The sequence below is a fragment of the Astyanax mexicanus genome, chromosome 17 (genome assembly GCF_023375975.1).
Source record: "Astyanax mexicanus isolate ESR-SI-001 chromosome 17, AstMex3_surface, whole genome shotgun sequence".
Classification (NCBI taxonomy): Eukaryota; Metazoa; Chordata; class Actinopteri; order Characiformes; family Acestrorhamphidae; genus Astyanax; species Astyanax mexicanus.
This window is the reverse complement of record NC_064424.1, coordinates 11,162,154-11,177,542: the sequence shown is the minus strand read 5'-3', so window position 1 is coordinate 11,177,542 and position 15,389 is coordinate 11,162,154. Positions and strand designations below refer to the sequence as shown.

Genomic DNA, 15,389 nt, shown 5'->3' with positions numbered 1-15,389 from the left:
GATCTGATCTGATCATAATCGGATCACGATCATAATCTGATCTGTTTACTGATACGTTGCTATAGGCTGATCATTGGCCAGATTGAATGCAGGCGCACGATGATAATAATATTAATAAACAAAGAGAGGAGGAATCGCGCGTATTTACCGCGCGTGCAATCGCGTTTCAGATACTGTGCTCTTGTAACAGTAGAAAGATGTGTCCAAACTGGGTGTTTTTAGCGCATTTTGCTTCATTTCGTGCCCTGGCGAGGCTGTACAGGCTGTAAGGAAAGAAGGAGGAGAGATAGATGGTGGTTGGAGGAAGGAGGCAGCAGCAGCAGCAGAGCAGTGTGGATGGATAGATGGATGGATGATGGTGGTGGAGGTGGTGGTGGTGGAGGTCTTTGCGGCGGAGGCGGTGATGCAGCAGCATTTTCCTTGGCACAGGCATAGAGGGCGCCTCTCCGTTGTAGTTCTAGAACCCTATTCCTTCTTCCTCCACTTGCACACTTGAATATATTCGTGTATATGCGTAGCGGGAGAGAAAAATATATGCATATAATATAGGCTGCATATATGCTGCGTTTTTCTACATTTGCGCATGCAGTATGAGAGAGAGAAAAGAAAGAAAGGTTGTGCACGAGGATTTAAGGAATTGAGGATTTTGGGGGTTTAGAGGGGAGACACTCACACTCTCATCTTGAGGGGGATCTCCCTCCTTCCTTTCCTCTTTAAGCTGGGACACTGGTTGGTTTTCTGTTTTTCTCACTTGCACGTTTCTCACGTTTAACAGCTACTATGCTTAAAGGGGCCAAGCCAACGTTCTCACGTGGGTGGAACGTGGGCTAGGTGAGTTCCAGGTGGGCATGGGTTCTGGGCAGGTTTGTGTTTACAGACGTGCATAGATAAATACATACATACCTACATACGTTTTTACTGGCACACAATTAGGCTTCCCAAATGGGCCCCATCCAGGGCCAACGTTCATACAGGAGATTGATCTTTGTGTTACTTTTATATTAACATGCTTTACATATTTTTATTTTGAATATGTTTTTACGAATATGTTATTATGATAATTGATTTTTCACAAGCCTCTTTTTTTTTTTTTTTTTTGGTGCCCCTCCAGGCACTTAGTGCCCTACGCGCAATGCGTGATCTGTGTGGGTGGTGCACCAGCACTGGCCCCATCATTATAGCTAGGCCTGTCACAATATATTGTCCTCAAAAACTGCATTAAGTAATATTATTGTCATTTTAAGGCCATTAAATGCCACTGCCATAATGATAAACAAAGTAACTAAACGCTTCTAAACTTGAATGAACTTTGAATTCATCATTGTTTGGAAGATCTACACTGTTTTTTACCTGCAGATATCTACACTGTGTGTATGGAGTTACACTTATTGAAGTACTGGTCCTTGTGTAACTGGTCAGAACTGAACAGAAGTCAGAAACATGCAGATGAAAAAAGTGAAAGAGGCTTTATTACAGGACTTGGATACAAAATCATGGTAAAAAGGTAATTACTAGTAACCAAAGTAGAAAGAACAGATGATTCTAAACTGGAAAACTGAGTCAATAAGAGAAGCTAAAAGTCATACATTAAAAATCTAACAAAAACAACAAGAAATGCTTAGTAATGATTGTGGGCTAATCCAAACTTGGCACTGAACTAAACAAAGGAGAAGGTATACATAGGCAGGGAAACAGGTGAAAACAATCCATAATCAGGCGACTGAGACTGAGACTGAGTCAGTGTCACGTGATCATGATCAGGAGTCATGTGGGACTCAGCAGCATTATGGGAAATGAAGTCTGAGGGAAGGAAGCCTGACAGTGGTCATATCCACTTATTGTACGTTTAGTCGATAACGTCATTATTGTGACAGGCCTAATTACAGCCCACCTTAAGTAAATCCACATAAATCCCATCTAGGCGTAAAATTGGACCCATGTCCAGAGTAAATCCCAGATGAGACTCTTTACATTTAAACTCTTAACACACGCTCACACTTCATTACCTTCAGAATGTACATATATGGTTTTACAGACCCTAAAATAGAACCCAGTGGGACTCCACACGGTAAGTGCAGTAAGCTTAATGGCTTTACAATAGTTTTCACTTTGGTATTAATAATTAAATCAATGATCCAGAGTTTAAGGGTTTAAGTTTTAAAGTTTAAAATTCCCATGTGGGCTTCCTATATACACCCACACATGCTTCTTGCACTTGGTTGACAGGAGATTGCTATGGAGTTAGACTACAGTCTGAGGGAGTGTTTTGTACTGATAATATAAACAGAAAGCTAATATTATATTTAACCTAATGAAGGTTTACTGGGAAAGTAGACTGTGTTCAGTAAGAACCAAGGGCGTAGGAGCGGGTTTGATATTGGGGGGGGGGGGGGCACTTTTGCTAATGCACCAAAGCCCATATAGTTTCTTAGAACAACATTTAAGGAATTACTTTTAATCACAAATAATCCCTTTTTTCTGTACTCTGTTTATTATTAGTTACATCCAAGTAAAGGTGACTTTACAACCACCATGTTACTCCACATTACATTTAAACAAATATGCGTGAAATGTCTGAATTATATACATATATGACAAAAACTGATCAGTTATCATCTGCGCTTTTAGTTGTTTCTACTGAAAGCACTTCTTATGATGGTGTCCTTTTTTGAAAAAAGAATGTAACTTTACGTTTCATAGAGATTTTTGTCAGAAGTTAATATAAACATTAGACTAAAGAAAAAAACATTTGGATTTACCTGGAATCCCTCTATTTACTCAGGATTTAGTCTTACTGTGAACTACAAATAAACAGAAGTCAGGTTAGAGCAGTGTTTCTCAACCCTGTTCCTACACATTCTACTGCATATCCCCACTGCCTTCTCTGCTTTAAAGTCACTTAATAAAGTAAGTGGAGGTATGATGTGTCTAATACACTGCTGACATACATAATGAAAAGGATGTTAACAGGTAAACTCAGTAAAGGACTGTTTATTAGCTAATCAGTTGGATCTGGTAGAAAACACACAATTTTAGGGCAGAGATCAGGGTTAATAAACTGCTTTAAACTACCAACATAAAGTACTGTACTAAATTCTGACTATCCACTACATCTGGCTTCTAGCTAACTATTTTTTTCGTTTACTATAGCTTACAGTAAGTCCTGCAATCCTAAATTAATAAACACAATTTGAAAATGAAATAGTGATTAGCTGATCAGGGCAAGCTGAACATAACATATATGTTTTTTTTTAAGCCTTGACTCCCTGTCTAGCTAATTCCAAAGTTAAGCTAACTGACTAACACAGCTGCAGTTTATTATCACACGGTGGGTTTAATCTGTGTGTTTTGATTTGGAGAGTCTTTTTAACCAGCTATCAGAAATAATCTCAACACAGGCCACATGGTAAACTCCGTTACCTCTTAGAAAAATCGCCGTATATCCAGATTTACTTCAACACCAGCTGATGCTGGACACCGCTTCTATATCTCACAGCGAGGGGGAGGGGCTTCTCCTCCACCAGCAGGCTAACTCTTCTCGCAAGACCAGCGAGCTGATTGGCTGTTTCTCCTGAAAGGCGGGACTTTCTCCCTGAACCGGCACCGTGATTGGTTTCCCAGCGCTTAGCGGTCGGTCTCTTCATTAACAGTACGACTGAGCTGAGCGAAACTATTTCATTTTTGGGGGGGACAAATCCACCTGTTTCTAATATTGGGTGGGACATGTCCCACCCATCCCCCCCGGTTCCTACGCCAATGGTAAGAACCCCACTTTTCAGGCTTTTGATTGGCTATTCTCTGGTCTGGTAATCTATATGCATCTCCGCAGGTGACAGACAGGCACTTGTCTGATAGCACACATGCCTCCATCCATCACTAGGCTCTGACTGGTCCATCAGTCAGTGTAGAACATTGTCAGAATTGCACAGTGTGTGTGTGGGTATGTGCATGTGGGTATGTGTGTGTCTGCATGGGTCTGACATGTCTGGGCCTTTAGTGATTGATTTGTCTGCAATTTCATGGCCTTCTTCCAGTTTTACTATTAAAACCGTCCTTTGATGGCAGAATAAAAGTCCTCTGCATTTCAATGCATGTGACATTTAAAGATATTTGGTTATCAGTGTGTGATGTTCACTAGGCCTGTCACAATTATTAGCAAGTATTGGCTTATCATACAAAGTATATATCATTTTAATGATCTCAATACAAATAAGTTCTATTTATTTTAAAAACTGATATATTTTTTAAATATTCCAGTTCCAATTCCAATTCCCTAGTGTCTAAATATTCATAATGATTAAACATTCTCCGAAGAACAATAATATAATGTATTGCAATAATGTTTGGCACAATATATCACCCCCCAAAAATATGTTATAAATTATTTTATTATGCTCAAACTTAAAAAAAAATAAATCAGCTACATTCATCTGAAGACTAGAATACTGACATATAGGATTACGAACATGTAGGCTTAGGTTCTAGGGTTAAGCTTTTAAGAGTAGGCTAGTTTTAAGTGTAGGCTTCGTTTTTCTTCTTATATTCGATCCAGTAATTTTGGCACATCCCAACTTTCTGGTATGTTTAAAACCATGCAGCAAGTGAGATGCAAACGTGACTGTGAAACAATTAGTCTACTTCCTTATGAAGCCTAGAATACTGGCATGCAGGTTTAAACACATGAAGGATTGGGTTCTACATGTGTCAAGCACTTATGTGCTAGTGTAGGATAATTAATGGACCATAACGGATTATTTTTATATTTCTCAATATTTATGGCCAGTATCGGATAGATACTTAAGCAATAATACACTCGTGGTTCGTGCCTTAACGTGTAAGATTGGCACTGATGTGCTGCGGTCAAAGATCAGCACAGCAGTGCAAATATTACATGTTATAGCACGAATCTTGAGTGTATTATTGTGATTATACCACAGTTATATTATCGCTGTTTATTAAAAGATTTTGAGTTAAAGAGGATGAAAAATACGATCTGTTTGTTATAAAAACTCTGCAGGTTAAAATAGTTCAATTGCTGCTCTGTTTGTAGCTGCACTTTTTTGGCTTGTAAGCGCTGCATTGTTACTAGGTTACCTGTATGTGGTGAAGTAATACACAGAGAGCTTCGGTTACAGTGCATTACCGGATGATAATGGCACTCATAGAGAGCTTCTCAGCTAATCACATTGCAGGGTCGGAACTAACTGTGGTATAATAAATATTAAGTATTGGTTCAGCACCCTTAATATCCATTATGTATGAAACCATGCAGCAAGGTGAAGTCTGTCTGACTTATTGATCCAGAGACAGGGTAGTTCCTACTGATTATAATGATTGATTTGTATGCAAGAAAAAGAATGAAGAGTTTATAGACAGGAACGAGTCAGAGTGTCCCATGACTTTCGCCATGCTGCATGGATGTGTCTTGTCTCCTGCATAGTGTGGGTGGTAATGCCTTTTGTGTCCATTGTGGATTGTGGAATGTTAAACGTTCCAACCAATTTGGAAAGGGAGAAAGTCCATCCAGCTGGCACCCAATATCAGGCATCTCTCAAGCTCTGATAATTCACATCAAGGTTAACCTTACTTACAAGATAATACCTTACAGCTTATACAGTTATACAAGTAATACCTTATGATCAATTTACACACTGCTGTCCCACTACAGTGTTTTTCATTCATGGCAAAAACAAACGCAATAAAACCAGTAATAAGTGCATTTATATACATACAAATATATACATCATATGCAAAGAAACCGAGAAGCTCTGTAAAGATACAGTATATTGCCATCAATTAAAAATTTTACATAGTAAAGAAAGACTCTATAAATCCTGAGATGAAAGAAAGAACAAAGTGTTTGTTTATTTACTCATAACTAATCTCAGGCAGAACGAGGAGGAGGTGTTCTGTGCTGTAGTAAAAGATTTATATTAAAGAATCTTACAGAGTTCAGACACCTACATAAAACATCTACATAAGGACAGTCTGGACTTAACTAACTTTACCATGGCCTTAAAACTGTTTCACAATATAATATTTGGAAACAAAAGTTGATATAATTTTTTTGTAGATTGTTTCAGTCAAAAGGTAGAGAAAATCTTAAAGCCTTTTCCCAACTCAGTCCGTAGTGTCTGCGGGGTCTTCTTCCTCATCTTCAAACATCTTCACAGCAAAGAGACACTGATAAACGAGGGAATGAAGAGTGTAATTTCCATGCTTTTCATTTAAATGAGAAGACATAAAAATGGGAAGTCTACCAAGAATAGCTTTATACACCAATCAACCTTATTAACATTATTAAACAGCGGTGCTGCTGGAGTTTTTAAACACTGTATTAACTCACTGTCCACTCTATTGGAAACCCCTACCTGTCTGGACTTCCTTATAGATGTATAATCAGCGACAGAAGCTCTGAATCTGTTGTTTTGTGTTGTTTTGGTCTTTTTTTTTCATAGTCCTTTATCAGTGGTCATAGGATGCTGCTCATTGTGCACTTCCCAGAGGATACTGTTGGTGGACTTTTCTCAGTCCAGCGGTGACACTAAAAGTGTTTAAAAACTCCAGCAGCACTGCTGTGTCTGAAAAGGACCCACCACCAAAATAATACCTGCTTTTGGTGGCCATATGTGGTCATGCCAATTGGAAAATAGGATGGAATGAGGATAATAATAATAATATAGTATGCAGAGAAACAGAGATACAGGTTCACAGTCTATAATTATTATTTATTATAACTACAAACAGCTCCAATAAGATCAGTGGAGCTAATACGGTGATGGCAATATGTGTAAAAACAACAAAGCTTGAGAAGACCAGTTACCAGTTTTTACCATCTATCTGTTGAAGGAAATGATTCATACCTTGAGATGTTTTTGCCATGTTATCATGTGATTTGAGCCCTAAGAAATCATGCGGGAGACCAGAGGGCTTCTCCTGTTTAAATGGCTGTATCCACAATCCTAAAACGCCCTTTAAAGAACCCTTATTTATAAGAACGCAGTCACTAACAGTAGTGAGTCATGCTGGCCTGCACCCACACACAGACCTCAGGACATTCACTCAGCACAACTTAGCAAAAGCCTCCACACAGTCGCTCTGACGCTCTCCTCCTCCTCCTCCTCCTCCCTGCATGCCTTACAGCTCATCAACCATGGGAATGCACTGCTGTAGATCAGAGCCGTGTTCCTGGCTAGCTCCCTCCCAAAGCCACCCCGAAACCCCACGGTTTCACAGAGCTTCCTGTTTATATAACCAGAGATCTTATCACGAACAAAACACATCAATAAATAACCGCCACTAAAACTCTGAAGATGAAGCCAGCTCTAGATTTATATTCCGTGTACTGCATACAGCGTACAGCCACCGGCAAACAAACACAATATCCAAACATCTTGTTATTGTGTGCTATACAACCTACTGCAGAGCTCATGGAAGCCCTATTAGCTTTATTGTTGTTGACAATAGCTTGGACACATATCTGACTCGGATAGGCTGATAATTGTTCATATAATACACCATGTGTCCAAAGACGGATTAAAGGATAGTCTGGACCCCTGGGCAACAAGTTGCCCAAGGCCCCCCTAACCCCCCTGAAATATGAAACTAGTCAAATGGCTTGTTTTCTTCACATAAGTGAAGTCACACCCTTGGCCAAATTCACTCAATTTAATCTGTGTCAAAGATAGCATATAATTGCAAAATTGCTAAATTACTTTGTGTTTCTGCGCTTAAGAGAAATTGAACATAATATATAAAAAAAAAAAAAATACAAATTTAGAAACATTAAGTAAGGGCCTGAATCACATATTTGCAACAAAACATCTGTTATAAAATATAGTAGCTTTTTACACAAAAAGAAAAAAAAAACTCTTGTATTTGTTTAGCTGTACTTTAGATCTTTATTTTTGTTAATTTTTTATTAGTCTTGGTAATTTACTGATTATGGAAGAGACAAACATTTATAGATTTTGTTTCAAATAAATGATTAAAACTGTTGTATTTATACTAAATAAAACATTTATATTTATTTTTTTTGCAGTAGTAAATCAACAAAAAAACTATATTTTGTTATATTGTCAAGAATATTGTTATCACAAAAATACTCATGAAAAATATCATGATATTATTTTAAGGCCATATCGCTCACCCCTAATGTGCAGATTACTCAAGATACTAATGGCACATTGTAACCTTCAATAGAAATAAGCTCCTCTTGGTTTGAAACACAATAATGTAGTTTTTTTTATTAAGGTGGACTTTAGAGCTCCTGTTAAGGTGGAAAGGCAGTGTGGACTCATACGTTTGACCAGTTACTTTGGATTAATTAATACTCAGCACCAATAGAAAGACTAGTTTACTCTGGTAACAGTAGTCTAGTACTCTGTAGATGTTGATGTGACTTGGCCACTCCATACTTGGGGTCCCAAAGGGCTAATCTCTGACTGGCCTACTTTACTGAGTTCGATTCTAGGACATTAACTGTGTTAGTTCTGGTGGGGACTGTGCAGCGTCGCCTGTGTTGCAGAGTTATTGTAAGGACACAAAAGGAAGAGACACTCTCAGAAAGGCTTCAGATAGTGCTGAGCTAGATTGACATGGCAAAAGTCATGGGACAGATATTGTGTATTTTGTTCCATGAATATTGCCATGTTCCAAGCTAAATAAGATTGCTGCAATGAGCTGCAGTATATGCAGTATATGGACTATTCTAACCAAAACCCACCGGTCATGATCATTACCACTCACTGCACTGTCCAGGGTGGGTGGTATTGTCTTCTGAGATGTTTTTTCCTGGTGCACATGTGACTCTATTGCTTAAGGAATGGCCCATCCATTGATAGTGGCACCCACTTTTAGGCTTCGCTCCATCTCCGATAATTCACATGAACTTGCCATGAACTCTCTCTCTAGTGTTAAACCTCACTCACAAGATAACACCTACCTCACAGTTCTGGGCATTTCCAAGTCATCCCCTGAGGAAACAAGTCATCATCAATTTTCATACTGCTATCCCATGACTTTTTTTCCCTATATAGTCTGTATTGGCTGTGCCAGTATTGCTGTACCATGTCAATATTGACTTTTTTTTTTTAGCATTATTGATAATATTGATGGACTGAGAGATGGATAGAGAGATGGAATCAGTCCAATCAAAACACGCTGTAAAGTGACTGTAGACAAATTTGTTAGCATAGCAAATTCAATACTTCAAAAGCCCTATCTGGACAGGATTAGTTTCTCAGGGGGTACTGGGGTCATTTTTTTTTTTAAGGGGGTCCTCTGCGATTTTATTCCGCCCGAAACGACATCTCTGAGTTTACACCGTAATTACACTGTAGGCTCGTGTTTTCAACGAGGTCCACGTTACACAACAGCGAGTGGAAATGGAGGAGCTACTGAATTCTATGTCATGTGCCTGAGAAAGCCAAAAAACTCACGGGTCCTCCTGTTTTTTCAAGTGCAGTCTGTATGCAAGAGTTTTATTACTGAGAAGAAGTGTGAAATATTCTTCAGAGACGTCCCCCTGAGAAACTAATCCCATCCAGATAAGGCTTAAGCGTATTTTATGTTGTCATAGAAGGTATATGTCCACTAGAGCAAAGGTCATTCAGTAGTTTCTGATAACAGAAACCCTGTAAAACATACCAAAGAGGCAAAAAGGTATACAAAACAAATTCTTTTTTTTTGGCCTGCCACCACTACCCCTCTTTGGAGGACTATTAATACTTTATTGTTTATTCATTTATTTGTTTTATTTATATATACATATATATATAATTTATATTTTTTAAGCAGAGACAGTTGGGGGGGGGTTCAGGGTTGGAGGGAATGAGATGCAGAAGGAAGTAGTACAAGGGGAGAAAAAACAAAGAAACAAAGAGAAAGAAAAAATAGGAAAGAGATAGAGACATAAATATATATATCGATACATATATAGCAAAATATATCTTTAAAAAAACAGAATCATGAACTCATGTGCGATTTTAACTAATGATTTTGCTACGGTTTATCTTGTGTTGGATTATTGTGATTTAATGTAATGTTTAAAAACAATTAAATGTACAAAAACAATTCTACAAAAATGTTCTATCGTACGTTTACCTTCTGCCACAGTCTCTTTTTCATCATGCCCATGTGGCAGTGGCCATATTTCACTTGATTCCCATGATTTCCAAAGGTACCACATCTTTAGAAGATAGAACATTCTGTCTGTTTTCGTATCCATACTTAACTTTGAGCATAAATGAACCTTCAAAGTCACTCATCAACTCTTAAAGGAGCTACATTTATTAGTTTTACGCTTACATGAGCAAGACTAAGCAGATGCAGTGATTAAATGAGAGGCATTAACGTACATTTGTCACAGTAGGTCCTGCAGACTCTAAAAGTAAATGATTAATAGCTTGTTTATGCCTATATGCAACACCATCAATCTGTTGTGAAGGCCTTGCTATAACCATTTACTGAAGGAGAACTTGGATTAATTTGTATTACTTAGATACGATGATGTACTGGCCATTTTTTCAGATGTCTTGCTGAAGCTTAGGTTTTCTTTGCGAATGGTTCCAGTCTTACAACAAAATGATGCACTACATGAAAGTAAGTGTGTAAAATAGCTAGCAATTTCAGTCCTATATCAAAACACTAGAGAGATATGTGCCTGGCTTGCAACATTTTCCTCACATGTGAAACCTATGTGGGTTGCCAGATAGAGGACACTGAATCTACATGAATGAGTGTAAAGCAAGTTTTGCAGATTTTTTTTTAAAGGCTATGTATGACCACATTTGTATCTGAATTGAGTTGATATACAGCTTGCAGATTCTGCTGTATATTTTTGTTGTGCTTTTTACTGCTTTTTAACTGTTACTGATAGCAGCTCATGTTAGCACGTAGCATATCTTAAATACGTGCTGCCTTGATAACCCAGTAGTACGCAACAACTATGAATATGAATATGAGCACTCAAAATTATGAAATAAATTAAAATGCCTGTGTCCGCTAGCTAGTGGTTGTGATAAATTGACAAGCTAGCTATGTAGGCTAAAGCTCTGAAGCTTAGTGTTTTCATGTTCACAGGCGATGTAGTTTGTTGTGTGCATTCACTGTGAACGTTTATCTCACTCTACCTCACAATACCTCACTCTACCTTACTCTACCTTACACTACCTCACACTACTCTGCTCTGCCTTGCTCTGCCTCCAGCCTAGTTAGCTCCCCCTGTTGCTTAACATAGGTAATGTTATTAATTCCCTATGGCAGGGCGCGATTTGCTGCCAAGACACGCGAGAGACAACAAGCAACAAAGCAGCAGAGCGACAAGTGACAGAGTTGAAATTTTCTCAACTTTATGCAAATGGCTTATGACGTGGTGAAGAAAAATTCTAACCTGATTGACTTCTAGCATTTCTTTGGACCTATCACATACAAGGCGTTCCGAGGTCCTCAAGGTCCTCTTTGAACATTTGGTTCCTTTTGCATTTCCTTCCTACCAAACTGAAACAGCCAAGAGTCTAGTAAGCTTGAGAGTCAAATCTTCAAAATAAAGTGGCCATATATATATAACATTCATCATGTTTTATTAAAATCTATTTATTTTTAACCATTTTAGTGATATAAATTTGGCTAAAAAATAAATATAATACAAACACACATTTAATCAACATTTTTTAGGGGCCGTTAAAGCAATACAATTTTTTGTGCCTTTTTTGTTGTGCTGCCTTGCTTGACCATGATACACACGCGCGTTGAGCTTTGACACGCCCACAAGCCACAAACACGGGGTGACACGAGCGACTCGTCACATTTTCTAGTGTTATCGCAGGGTAATAATGTGTATGATGTGAAAACTCACGTCACAATAACATTTATAATATGTTTTTTTTTAAATATGGACCTTCAAGGCTTCATCATCATTGCAAATTATAGTCTCAATACTGTCTTTCTACGATGACTGTACTGTGTCTAATGATATGAGCTGAGATTGATCAAATGTGGGGCATTTATGGTCATGTTCTCTCTAATGGCCTATCTAATGGGCCAGGCTTTGGCTAACCTTCCATGTATTCACACGGTGGGTTTAAATCATCTTAGGAGTAATCCCGTCCTTAATTAGCCGGGCAGAATAGCCGCAGAACAGTGGGAGAGCCCTGTCCACTCTGGGTCTGCTCTCGGGGGGAGGAAACTCACAAAGGTGAATGGAGTGACGAGAGGTGTAATAGCCGTGCGAGAGGAACGGGGGGGAGAAATAGGCGCTGGGGGAATCTGCATGCATGATACGCGCTGGCTGGCTTTATTTAGCAGTGTGGGTGAATTATTTAAGCATTGGTTTGCAGCAGTGTTTTACTGCACACGGCTCTCTTACATAATGAAACTTCCCTGAGGTCTGTGAGATGGAGTGGAGTGGAGGGAAGGAAGGGAAGGGAAGGGAGGAGGGGGTGAGATAGAGGGAGAGAGAGAGAGATGAAGAAAGAGACACAGGGAAAAGAGAGAGAGAGAGAGACAAAGAGCGAGGGAGTAAACACCCTGTAAAAGAGGGAATGAGGGAAAAGAGTGAGAATATAGAGCAGGGGTGTCAAACTCATTTTGGCCGAGGGCCACATTGGCATATTGACTGTCCTCTGAGGGCCAGATGTAACTTATAAATGTAATAAAATGTAACCAAATGATATATAAAATGAATGTAATTACTCCTTAATGATAAATAACTCTCAATATATTATTTATTCAATGAAATATTACAGTTGCATGGAAAAAATGTTTGCTTGTTGCTCTATTAACATAAATCCTTTTAATTTGTCATGTTATGAAATCCAAAAACTCCATCAATCAAGAACCAAACTATTCAAGTGAATAGAAATGACATCAAGTTATATTAACTTTGATCAAAACGTTTGATACTGAAATAAGGCTTAATAAATATAAAATCAAAAATTGTGAGCTGTTAAGAACATGTGACAGATTTAGTATTTCCTCAGATTTAGCAGTTCCTCATACAACCACTAGTCGGAGCAGCAGCAGCAGCAAAAGCCCGCAGTCTTTACTTAGTCAGAGCTACAGCCCAGCCACGGGCTACAGGGCTCAGCTGAGCCAGTCTGGAGCGTTTTTACAGTTTATCTGTGTAGTAAATAAAGGTTTTAACCCCACTAAACGGATAATACAGCTCTCTACAGTTCATCTTTCAGCCCAAGCAGCTAACAGCAGCAGTTTAGAGCAGCGTCACGGAGTCACTGCTGGGATTACATTATAAACAGGTCAGTTAGCGCGCTGCTAACCTCATGATGTTTATAACTACGCAGTTTAGTGGACACACCACGGCTGCAAGGTTAGACTGTTGAAGGCTACTGAAGACTATTAAAGGCTATTGGAGGTTATTGAAAGGGTTATTGGGGGCAGAAATCAGTAAAGGCTGGTTAGATGAGTGATTCACGTCCTCGTCCTTTGCTGTGGTGAAACTTTGACTAGCGCTGTCACAGTGATGTTTATTAACGTCATTAAAACAGATTTTGTCAGCTATTGTCTTATATTAAATATTTACACACAACTTATATCTCTCATAAAAAGCGTTTATTTTGGTCAGTAACACTCTTCGTAACACAAAAGGCCGTCTGCATCAACTTTTCTTTTTCTGGACATTATGGGATAAACATTTGTATTCCACCCGCGAAGTTACGCCTTCCCTCCGGCAGGGTTTCCACATCAATGACTACACTGCCATGTAGTGGCAGTAAGCCGTAACTTCGCGGGTAATACAATCGACAAGCATTGTGGGGAATGTAGTTTTTGGTCAAAGAACGCTTCTGACCTATTTAGTATAGACACAAAGATCTTACAAGCTCTCGCGGGCCACATAAAAGGACGTGGCGGGCCACATTTGGCCCACGGGCCTTGTGTTTGACACATGTGATATAGAGGCTTAAAAAGACGGAGGTTTGTACTGTAGTAGAGGAGCAAAAGGAAAACAAGCTGGAGGACGAAGGAGGAAAAACGAAGGAAGATGGCTAGATTGTAGGCAAGGAGAGATGCTATAGACAGACAGAGAGAAGGAGGAGGAGTGAGAGAGAGAGAGGGAGAGAGAGAGAAGAATAAGAAGTGCAGACAGAGCAGAGGGCGCGAGTGATGGAAGAGAAATCAGCAGGCATGCATGAGAACACATTTGCACATTGCACACGCACATGACAGCGCTGTGGGTGAACGCTTGAACTGCTTCAGCCTCTGCCCTCACACTACCTGCACACACACACACACACACACACACACACACACATACACACTGTGCACTTTATTTATGGATATCGCTGAACAGGGTCACATCAAATGGATGGGAAGCTTTTATTCTAGCATGTAATTACTGTGTCCAGAATTGTGAAGGGAACTACACACATGCTGTTTTCAACCTCTGGACATGAGGTTTATGTGCTTTGTGTGCTTTGTGTGCTTTGTGTGTGTGTGTGTGAGTGTGTGAGTGTGAGCATGGAAAAGCACACGAATAGTTCCCAAAGTATACCTCATGTCACGCCTGGTGCTAAAAGTGCTTCTATATCTCCCACACTCAACTATAGACTACATTGCCCAGGATGCACCTCACACTGACATCATCACACCCAATCCCGATCACATGACGCTGCACATGACTCCTCCAGGAAGCAAATCATCTGAATTCTAATTAGCTGTGTTAGGCCCTAGTTTGTTTGATCATCCCTCTGCCTTATACTTTTATAAAAAAAGTATATTTTGATTTACACCTGCATGTGTCTGAGTTCTGCCCCGCCATGACACCACATCATCTGTCAAACATGGTGGAGGTAGTGTTATGGCATGGGCATATACATTGGGCATATGTCAAACGTCATGGAATAGCAGTATGCAAACTGATCCTATGGAGATGGCTTGGGAATGCCCAGATATGTTGTATATGTTGTGAGGCGATATCTTGTGAGTGAGGTGGAAAACTGGCCAGCATGCTCATAGCAAGGTGATGTGAATTATGGAAGATCGAGCGTGTATAATAGTGGGTACTAGATGGATGAATTGTTCTTGGTAATAGTGGTATTGTAATTGCAAAAAGACAAGTAATTCTGGCTAAAATCATATTCCTGTTCAGTGCAGAAGACCCCTAATGCATATCCAGCAGATGGGTACAGTGTTCTTTCGCTTCTGTAGACATGGCAAAAATCACGGGACACAATAATTCCACCTACATGTAAAAAGTAATCTAATAAACATGTAATGAGCTGATTTTCAAGAAAATCAGAAATATGCACAAAAATACACTGTATCAATTCACATCATTATGTGGAAATGTCAACTTCAGGATGACTGTGATGCATTAATGCTGGCATGCTGTTACTGTATCCAGAATAAAATAAAAAGTAATTCTTTAGGTT

At 39.2% G+C, this 15,389-nt stretch overlaps 1 protein-coding gene across 2 annotated transcripts in view; it reads left to right on the top strand.

Moving 5' to 3' along the window:
• The window catches only part of ppp3ca (protein phosphatase 3, catalytic subunit, alpha isozyme), a 90,648-nt gene that overhangs the window by 649 nt on the left and 74,610 nt on the right, over positions 1-15,389 (top strand). The gene's annotated exons all lie outside the window — the stretch shown is intronic.